The sequence below is a fragment of the Meriones unguiculatus genome, chromosome 3, assembly GCF_030254825.1.
Source record: "Meriones unguiculatus strain TT.TT164.6M chromosome 3, Bangor_MerUng_6.1, whole genome shotgun sequence".
In the NCBI taxonomy this organism is placed as follows: domain Eukaryota; kingdom Metazoa; phylum Chordata; class Mammalia; order Rodentia; family Muridae; genus Meriones; species Meriones unguiculatus.
In genome coordinates, this window is record NC_083351.1 from 21195180 (window position 1) to 21206109 (window position 10930).

The 10930-nt window shown below is 52.8% G+C and overlaps 1 pseudogene; it reads left to right on the forward strand.

The window, feature by feature from the left end:
• The first annotated feature begins 1039 nt into the window (after positions 1 to 1039).
• On the forward strand, positions 1040 to 9636 carry LOC110548215 (antizyme inhibitor 2-like; annotated as a pseudogene).
• Positions 9637 to 10930: the final 1294 nt, after the last annotated feature.

Here is a 10930-nt window from a genome sequence, read left to right on the forward strand (position 1 = left end):
TGGGGTCTTGATCCTATACCTAGGCCGACCCCCCTCTGGTGGGACCCGGACACCCCTGGGGAAGAAGGGGAGAGGTGAAAGGGCTTCTGGGCTCTCCTGGTTCTGAAGGTGAGATTGCCCCTGGAGGTTTGGGCTGAAGGCAGGCAATCTGCACCCTGAGATCTGGTTGAGACCGGATTTCACCACAAATATTCCACCCCCCAAGGCCAGACAGCACCGTCGCCCCAGCTCTCTGCACTGTATTTAAAGAAGCAGGTCATGACGGTCACAGGCTGAGTCACGTGTGGAAGAGTCATGGATACAGTCCCCATTACGGACCAGAACCCTCCTGACTGCCTGTCACTTTCTGGAAAAATACTGTCAACAGTCAGGAGATCGGGAATGGGGACTCTGGCCCCCAAGATGGTGGTGCCTGGCACGTTGATGGCTCAAGACGTTTTGTTGTTGCTGCTGCTTGTGGTTTTTGTTAAGACTGGGTCTAATGTAGTCCAGGCTAGCCTAGAATTCACCAAGTAGCTGAGGATAACCTTGAACTTCCAACCCTCCCACCTCCACCTTCCCAGGCACAGGCTACACAGTTTACTGGGTGCTGATTGGACAGGGCTTTGTGCATGCTACCTAAGAACTCTACCAGCTGAGCTACAGCCCCGGCCCCTCAGATGGTTTGAAATGAATAAATGAGCAAGCTGCTGTGGTCAGCCTTGCACTTGGCTGTGGGATAAGACCAGACAACCGGATCTAGGGAATGGGTCCCACCCTTCAGAGCCTCCGTTTCTCCCTCTTTAAAAACGGGATCAACACTGACTAGCAGTGAGGACGTGACGGCTCCTAAGTATGGCTGAGAAGGTTTTCATCGTAGGTATGAGGGAGAGAACAGCCAAGCGACATCTGGGAGACTCCAGACTGGACGTGGCTGGTGGAATAGATCAGGATGTGAAAGGAGGGGCGGGGGTGGGGTGGGGAGCGAGAGAGGAAGAGAAAGGGAAGAGGAGGTCAAAAGGACCAAGAGTGCGTGTAGGGACGAAGAGAGCCAGCCGAAATGGCTGAGCTACACAGGAATCAGCCGCTGGGGGGAGGAAAGGAAAGCTCAGCCCCTGGGTGGGAGGCGGGGTGAGAGGTGCTGGGAGGAGCTTCACTGAGACTTGTCCAGGGTTTCTTTGGGGAAGGTCCAAGGGACAGATGGGTCTGGGTCTCAACAACCAGGTGGAAAGTGTCCCCCTCCCCCCCCCCGCCGCCAGCTTCTGGGCATCAGTCAGGCGGTCCAGGGCCTTCTCTGGAACACAGTGGCAAGAAGGCCTTGCACACACACCGGATAGAGCCTGGCATGAGACGGCCTGGCATCCATGATGTCCTAGTAAAAGAACTCACGCTAGAAGCAGACCAAGGCTCACATTTCAGATTCTTTAGGTAGCGCTGGCTGTCCCGGAACTCAGCTCTGTAGACCTGAACTGTCTGGCCTTGAACTCAGAGATCCTCCCGCCTCTGCCTCCCAAGTGCGAGTACTGGGATTAAAGGCACAGGTCACCGCTGCTCGGCCGGTACTTGAGATATTTCAGAAGGTTTAACCACTCGCTTCTGCTCCACTTGTTCTTGCCTTTTGAACTCAGGGTGTGTTCACCTCTTGCTCATGTCCACGCTGAGTAGTTGAGAGCAAGGGCACGTAGGCAGGGATGGGAGGAAAAGGAGAGGTCTCCAGGTTCCTGAGCACCGCTGCCATCCTCCCTCCTCCCCTTCCAGGGTGGTCCTCCGGATACAGACCCAGGACGGCACCTTCCCACTGAACACCAAGTTTGGAGCCCGGCTGGGGGCCTGTGGACACCTGCTCCAGGATGCCGGAGCGCTGGGGTTGGTTGCGGTGGGGGCCTCGGAAGCCAGCACCTGCCTTCCCCATCTTGATTTCTGTCGCTGTCCCTAGGCAGCCAAGGACTCTCAGGGACAGCTCTGCTTTGTGTGTGTTCTAAGCCGAGAGCATGGGAGGCCTTGGGGACAACACTGACTGAAGTAAACATTAAAAAACAAACAAACAAACAAACAAACAAACACCTTTACACTCCAGACAAACAGTATTTTTCAAACAGTATTTTTAAAAAATCAAACCGAATGCGAAATCTCCACGGATGAGAAAGATTGGAATTTCAAGTGACGTCAGGACTGGCGTAGCTAACTAACTTCCTGTTTCCCTTGGGGTCTAATCGCTGTTACAGATCTAGTCTCTGAAATGTTTGCATTTCACTCCTCCTGGATACGGGCATTCATTTTACTCCTTCGGAGCCCTGGGTGTGGGGGCGCACACAGTAACCCCAACACTCAGGGAGGCAGGAGAGTGGCAAGGTCAAGGGCGGGCTGGACCACTGGAGACCCTGTCTCCAAAAAGGGGTGGGTGGGGCTAGGGACGGAGCTCAGCTGGTAGTATGGACTGGATAAAACCAGTCATGCTACCCGTACCCCACAGTCCCAGCACTTCAGAGTGGAGGCTGGAGGGTCAAAAGTTCAAGGTTATCCTTGGCTATATAACAAGTTGGAGGCTAGCTTGTGCTATATGAGCTAGTGTCTCAGTTTTTGTTTTTGTTTTTGTTTTTGTTTTTGGTTTTTATTTTTTTCATGGTCCCTTACAATTTTTTTTATTAAAATTTTTATTTAAAAAATTTTACACCTACTGTGTGTGTGCATGTGGAGGTCAGAGGACAACTTCTAGGAGTCAGATTTCTTCTCCTGTCCTGTGGGGCTCAGGTCTTGAACTCAGGTGGTCAGATTTGGCAGTGAGTGTCTTCACGTGCCTCTGAGCCGTCTGGCCAGCCAGACTTTCTGTCTGTTGAGAAAGCCTCACCCACCTCAACCCATCTGACCTAAAACGGTTGCTCAGCGTATCTTCAGGGGGCACTGGGTTGTGGGGTTCTGGTGGCATGTATCCTGGCTAAGAGAAGGGGTGCCCCCTCAACGAAGGCACTGGGAGTGGGCAGCTGGCAGAAAACGTCACTCTGTCATGAGCCCTGACCGGGTGAGTTAGGATGTGCGTCTCCCTGAAGACACTTGATGTGACCAAGGCTGCATACTTCTCTGGGGGCCAAGTGGGCCAGTGTCACTGTGGCACTGGCTGGCACCTCTCTTGAAGCCCGTGGGTGGATGTTTCTCCGTGCATCTGTCCTCACACTGACCCGAATCTCTACCTACGTGTCTTCCGCACCGATGGCCACCCTCAGCTTCCACGTGGCTTCCGGCTGCTGTACACCCAGAGCTACAGGCAGGCCGGCGTTGACTGCCATCGTGTGCTTGAGATGGGCCGAAAGGCTGGGCACCACACGAGCCTCCTGGATCTTGGAGGGGGCTTCCCGGGAATGGAGGGTTCCGAAGCCAGATTTGAGGAGGTGACAGAGGTGACCCCAGGGCATGAGTGGCAGCCTGGGTGGGGGGGCAGACAAGTGTGTGTGTGTGTGTGTGTGTGTGTGTGTATGCCTGTGCATTTGTGTGTGGTAACCTTGTGCGCCGGGGAGTCTGTTTGTGGGCTCCGGGGTTTGCCTTTGGTAGACATCTTCACTGGCTGAGTGTGAATCTGAGTGAGTGCACCTTATTTTGACTCTTTTTGTTGCCTCACAGCTCTGATCCAAGATCAGGAGCTACATCTAACAATGGTCTCCCCCCCCTCCTCTTCTTCCTCCTCCTCTCCCTCCTCCTTCTTTACCTCATCCTCCCCTTCCCTCTTTTTTCTCTTCTTTCTCCTCCTCCCTTCCTGTCTGTCTCCCATCCCCATTCCTCTCCTTCCTGTCCTTTTCCTCCCTCCTCCTCTCTTCTTTTTCATCTCCAGCCTTGCTTAACGTAGATAACTGAGTTATCTTTCCACTCTGTGTCCTTCTTTAGACACGTTAGCCAGTGGCCCTGGCTAGGCCTGCTAGAAACTCATTATGTTCTGAGTTTCTGATGACCATGTGCCAATTATTTGCAATGTCAGATTCCTAAGGGTGCCAGAGCCCACACACTGGCTGTGGCTTTGGCCTCTCCCGGCCTATGTGTTTCTCCTTGAATAAGAGGAGGTGAGCTTGCTTTCTACATGCCTATTGTAGGGACAACGGGAAAGGGGTGGGGGGCTGGTTATGATGGTCGATTAGACTGAGATACAGCAGAGGCCGGATCTGTCATCGCAGATGGCAAGAGTGACCAGTGCTGCTCTGGCCCAGTACTTCCTGGAGGGAACTGGCATCAAGGTCATTGAGGAGCCTGGCTGCTTCTCACAGAGCCTGTGTGCATGGCTGCTGTGAACATCACAGGCAAGAAGTCCTCCCTGGAGCCAGGTGGGTGCCGGGTATAGCCGCTGTCTAGGTGTTCCCAGGACTCAGGGAGAGGTTGGACAGTGGGTCTGGGGTATACCCTGGGCACCTAGTTATAGGAAGTGAGACCAGAGCTGGTCACTGGACTGGCCCTGTGTGTGTACCGTTTACTGTTCCCCAGAAGGGAAGGTGAAGGACAGAGACCAAGGCGCTCTCTAGGTATTGGGTATGTCTCTCCTGCACTGAGGGACCAGGTGCAAGGTACATCCTACAAAGCCCTCAACACCCGGTAACTAAACCGGGAGCAAACCATTGGGTGCAGCAGGTGACAGTTCCTGAGTTCCCACAACGGGTAGAGCGGGGCTGATTGCTGTGATCAGATGCACCCGGAAGGCTGACATCCTCTGGTGACAGTAGCCATTGACACTCCTCACCGTGTCTCCCACGAGGCTATTTTGCCTCTTCGTGTGGGAGGAATGTGGGGTTCCCTGTCCCCAGAGAATGGCCCAGAAGCCTTTTCATGGCAAAATGGAGACTGTTCCCAGGTCTCTGTTCACTGGATTCATGCCCCTTGATCTCGGGGACTGAGCAGCACTGACAGGCAAATATTTGTCAGTCACTCTGATGCCCTCCCCTGCCGTGTTGATGAAGTGTCCCATTGGCGGATGCCGGGCTGTAGCTCACCTGTCCTCAGTCGTTTCGCCACCATCAGTTACAAGGCTTTGGGAGCTTGTTAGCTGTTACCATCCCCAAAAGCAAGAGCTGCCAATCTGCAGAAATCACTGGCAGCTGAAATACATATTTTTACCTCAGAACTGCTCACCAATCTTGCGAGACGGCTTTGGGCAACCCCCAGGGAACGTGTGCAGACGTGGCGACTCAGAGAGGGACTGTGACTCATCCGAGGCAGCATACCTAGTCAGTAATGCAGCTGGCCCAGGACCTTCTGACTGACTCCAGGGCTGGTGCCCTTCACCCCTGGCATCACAGTGAACTCAGTCCAAGATTGATCCAGGTACCACTGGGACTGGGGTTAAAGAGAGCGGGAGGGGAAAGAAGGGACACCAGGGGGAGAGAAAATCCGTACTCAGGGTCAGCATCCGGTGGTAGCCGGTTGCCCAGATGCTGAGAGAGTTTGACTGGAGCCCTGAATGCGAGTTCAGCAGCACTGTTGGAAAGACAAGCGAAGCTGCTTGTGTCTGGAGGAGCCAGGAGTCACATAACAAGGGTGTGAGGGAGCTAGGGAGAAAGCTGCCACCTGCTTATCTGAGCAATATCAATAGAGGCAGAGTGCTCAGAAGGAGGGAACCATCTGCAGCCATTGCTGCTGTCACAGTTGGACACCGTTTTACAGCACACCCAGGATTTGTCCTAAGGATTTGTTCTCATTAGCTATGGCAAGACATACTTACCCGGAGACAGCTGCCTCAGATAAATTTTTACACAGTTTCCCAGAGACGGGGTCCCCGTGCGCACCATCTACAGAGAATGGATCGGGAAGGGAAAGGAGGCCAGGAAGTGTGGGTTTGGTAGTTCAAAGGCCAAGGATCTGGTGTGATCCCTGACCGAGATAGCATAGATGCAAAGGTAGTTTTCATTTCCTCAGATGATGGGGGTGAGATGAGAGCCCTATTCAAGCCTTACCAATACCTGGCTCAGGTTGAGCCCAGAGCATTTCTATCTATCCCTAGACCTAGGCCTGGAAACTTCTAGCCTCTGTACAGTCTAATCTTTCGCAAGCCCAGACCTTGAAGGCTTCAGTTTCCAGCCTCCGTCTGCTCACCTAGGCCTAGAATGTTTTCAGCCTCTGAGACTTCCTGCTGAATAAGCTCACCCTTTCCAGATCTTTCTGAACTCTGGATGGCTGGTTCAACTCAGCCGTCCTTGCTCAAAATTCCTCTCTAAGCCGAACGATTCAGACTGGCTTCTCTCAGCTTCTCACTGAATTGCTCTGCTTGGAAACGCTCCCTCTCAAAATTCCATGAACTGAAATGTACGAACTCAGCTGCTCTCAGCTGACTGCACGGAAACTGTGCTATACTCCTGAGCTCTACTGCACCATCTCTGTGAATTCTCTGCACTGCTCTTTTTTTTTTTTAAGATTTATTTATTATTTATACAGATTTCTGCCTGCACACCAGATCTCACTATAGATGGTTATAAGCCACCATGTGGTTGCTGGGAATTGAACTCAGGATCTTTGGAAGAGCAGTGAGTGCTCTTAACCTCTGAGCCATCTCCCCAGCCCTCTGTACTGCTCTTAAGCAGCTTCTCTTTCCTGTCTGTTTTTGTGAGAGCTGGGCATGTTTTATTTCTGACTCATTCTGTCAAATCTTCTTCTGATTCGTCAGTTTGTCTGTCCCTCAATTAGACTTCATTGTTTGGGATTAAAGGTATACACTAAAGGTGTGTCTGTATTTCAGCCAGAGAGATTAAAGGTGAGTCTAAGGGTGTGTCTGTATTCCAGCCAGATTACACAGACTTAGGTATTTGAATATGATCCCTTGCCAGAGTTTCTCTACACAAAGAGGTCATCAGGCCATAAAGTACATGTGACATCTCCCATAAGGACTGACTGAGAGCTAAAGATAAAGCCCTAGGGAGGGAGAGTCTTGGATTGGCATTCTGAGGAATTTGGATGATGTCTGTCTAGGTGAGGTCAGCCTCTACAGGGAGCAAAGGTCACCAGGTCAGTAATAATCTCCATCCCCAGATTTCTGGATGGAATGCAGGTATTTGGTTTCCTTCATTGAGGAGATACCCCTCAATGAGTTATTAACATTCCTGGTTTCCCTAGTGGTCTGTGAGCACAGGGACCTTTGTGCCCCAACAACCATGTAGCTGGGAATGACCTTAAACTTCTGATCGTCCTGCCTCTACTTCCCTTCTCTACTGAGTTTACTGATGTGCACCACCAGGGCTGGTTTTATATGGTGCTGGCATTGAACTCAAAGCTTTGTGTATGCTAGACAGACCAACTGAGCTATATCCTGTTGTTGTTGATATTGTTGTTATTTAGACAGAGTCTCACTTTGTTGGCCGGGCTGGCCTGGAACTTGTGGCAACCCTCCTTCCCCAGCTTCCTGAGTGCTGTGATTGCAGACATGAAACACCACATTCCACTTCCATTGTGATTCAGGAGGGAGAGTGATGATGAGGCTGGGCATGTAAGACAGGCTCAGTGCTGGCTGGTTTGGATGATTTCAGCAGGCTCCAAAGTGTAAGGGCGGCTGTGACAGACACCAAGAGAAAATGGCTGGAACACGAATAGCTCAAGAAATGAATCAGGAGGGCCGGAGAGGTGTTTAGAGTACTTGCTGCTCTAGCACAGGACCTGTGTACAGTTCTCAGAACCATACGGTGGCCATAAGCATCTGCAACTTCAGCTCCAGCACCCTCTTCTGGCCTCTGTGGACACTGCACGAATGTGATGTACAGACACACAAAAGCAGCTGGCTGCTTGGCTCCGAACTGTTGGTTATACATTAGGAAGGCCATCTGTGTGGACAGTTACTGCCTCTAGGAATTAGCTAGCTCAGGAAGGTCAGACTCCTCTGGGTCTGCAGACCTCAGATGCCAGAGTATTAAGTATTCCACCTGTAATGACAGCACTCAGGGTGAGGAGGCAGATCACGAGTTCGAGACAAGCCTACATTATACACCTCATAGGCCAGTGTGGCTTCGAGAATCTGCCTCAAACAAAGAAACCCAAACAAAACAAAACAGGGTGTGGTGGCAAATGCCTGCAATCCCAGCACTCAGGAGACAGAAGCAAGAAGGTAAGTGACTTAAATATCATCCTGGGATGCATGGTAAGACCCGTGCAGGGACAACCCCAGCTCACTGCCTACCCCTGTGAACTTCTGGCAGGGCTCAGTTTCTCCAGCTGTAAGGTAGGGGGTTCCCAATAAGTGTACTCCTCAGACAAGGAACTTAAAACAGATCACGCCATGCCAGTTTTCATGCCAGGCATCAGGGCCCGGTGCAGGCCCGAGCCATGACAGAAGTGGGGGTTAGGAGAGATGCTTAGGACAGGGCAAGACTTCTGCAGTGCTGAGCAGCAAGCCTGGGCTTCTTCCAAGGGTGTTGGAACTCATACCTGGCCAAGCATACCTCATCCTGTTCCCTCCCTGTTCCCAGAAGGCCACAGGAAGCTGGCATACTACCTCAGTGAGGGCTATTATGGTGCCTTCCGAATCTGCCTCAGGGAGCCTGTCCCCAGGATACCCATCGTGGTGAAGGTAAGGGGGCCCTTTGTGTCCTGAGATCACCAAGTCCAGCTGCTGACTCAAGAGGTGGGGTCTCAGGTCATCCATGCCCTGCAGGCTGCTATGCTGGGCATGGGTGTGAGGCTCTGCATGTACATTTACATATGTGCTTCCTAGGGCACACCTGGTACTCTTGCCTGTGCACACACGTGTGTCTGTGGAGGCTGCCTGGGTCTGATCAGCTCTGTGTGCATCTCTGTATGTGCTGTGTATGTCTCTAGAACTCTGCAAGGTTGGAGGTGCAGGGGCCTTGGGGAGGAGTCATTCCCAAGCTCCCTTCACACGAGAGCCGACCTCGAAGTTGTCAAAATCCCCGCTGCCTGGCCACGTCCTCATACATAGAAACAGCAGCATCAGTTTATCATTAGAACTCCCCAGGTAGCAGAGCGAGGTGGCACACGCCTATAATCCCAGCACTCAGGGAGGCAGAGGCAGGAGATCTCTGTGAGTTCTAGGCCAGCCTGGTCTACAGAGCGATTCCAGCACAGCCAAGGCTACACAGAGAAGCCCTGTCTCTGGAAAAACAAAAGAAAACAAACAAACAAACAACTGAAAAAACCTCCCCTCTCCAGTGTGCAGCAGACTCTTGAGATGCACACTCTGGTCTTTGGGTCCTGAGCATGTGCATATGATTCATTTGTTGGCTGGTAAGCCGGGACACAGCCGGGACGGAATGCAATCTCCAGAAGGACAGGACCTTTGCATGTGTCCTGAAGGCTGGCATGGAACAGCAGCTCTGCTCACCATTCACTGTAGTTCAGCGGCGCTGGCCTTGCTGGTGTGTGGCCACGTGTGCCCCAGGGCCACACCTAATATCCTGTCGCTGTGGCAAGACCCTGCCTTCTCTGACCCCTTCTTCTCCTTGCTGCAGGAGTTCCCCTCGGAGGCCTGCCTCTTCCCCTGCACTATTCCCCAGCCCCATGTGTGATGCCTTTGACAGGCTCTTCTTCATCGTTCGTCCATCCATCCATCCATCCATCCATCCACTCCCTCCTCCACTGCTCTAGACCCAAGAAACCCATGTTCAACACGAGAGGAAAAGCTTTACCTTAGAGGTAAGAAAAGGCAGAACATAAGCAAACACATACCTAAACGACAAGCTGATGTGGGAGCATAGGTCCTACAAAGAAAAAACGGAAAAGGAAGAGGAACAAGGGAGCAGCAGCAGGCAGCTCAGGGCCTAGCAGAAGTGTGTCAGTGCAAGCAAGAGAGCCCAAGTCCAAAGGTCAGGATGATGACCTTCAAGAAGAGGCCAGAAGACCCATGTGAGTGAGCAGAGTGGGGAAACAAGGTTAAGATGAGACAGGGAAACCACCTAGGAAGGTCCATCAAGCATCTTGCTAAGTCAGGGCTTTATGCTAACTCAGAGCAGCTGAAGGCAGAGTGCAGGAGAGGCAGGAAGGAGGTTCCTGTCAGCCCTGTTAAAGAAGGGGTGTGGATAAGGGGAAGTGAGTGTGGACCTCAGGGTTTAGGTCCAAGGCTGCCCTTTGATGGCTGGGTGCTGGAGAGGGTTAGGAGGGCAGAAATCAAACCTCTGCTTCAACAGGTTTGTCGAGATGCAAGGACCTCCAAGTGGGTCCTACCAAAATCAGTCTCTGAGGAAAGGTCAAGATAGAGCGAGAGGAGTATTGGGTGGCCTCCATAGTTCTGGGACCAAGGGCGTCAGCCACAGACAAAGTAGAGAAGGATGCTCAGCTATGTCCTAGGCTGCTGACGTAAGAGGCGAGGTGAGATAATGGAACTCTGAAGCCACTGATGGGCGTAAGGGCTCAGGGAGTGTTACGGAGAGTGTTACGGATCCCAGCACAGGCGACCTCTATAGAGGCAACAGAAGCTACAGCAGGAGGGGATGCCACTGGGGAGAGGAAGGTTCATGGTCTGAATTTCAAGAGCAAAACCGTTATGGGTGAGAAGGAGGAAGCGGGTGGGCCCTCCAGCCAGGCAGGGCAGGGTGGCGGACGCGCGGTCCATCCGTGCCTCCAAGCCTGTGCAGGGAGGCGGAGTCAGCAGGCTGAAGGAATCTAGGGTCGGGGAAAAAGTGGCTTTTTCTTCACATTCTCTTCCCAGCGATCCAAGTACCAAGGTCTTGGAGAAGGGAAGGGGGCAGGAGGGGCTTTGCGTTCCCAAAAGGGAGCAGAGGCTACAGCCAGAGCAGGGCTGGGGGAGGATGCGCCTGCGCACGACTTGTGCCGGGGCAGCTGGAGGCTTGCGGGAGTCAGGGAGCTGGCGGCCAGCCCTCGCTCCGGTCCTGCGGTGCGAACAGGCGCAGGGTGAGTGGGTGGAGGTTGCAGGAGGTACAAGGACAGGGAGATGGCTGAAGCCTGAGGCAGCTGCGGGGCCTCCGCAGATCCCGGCTCTACCCACGGCCCCAGAAGTCCTCGGGAGTCCACATGTAGGGAC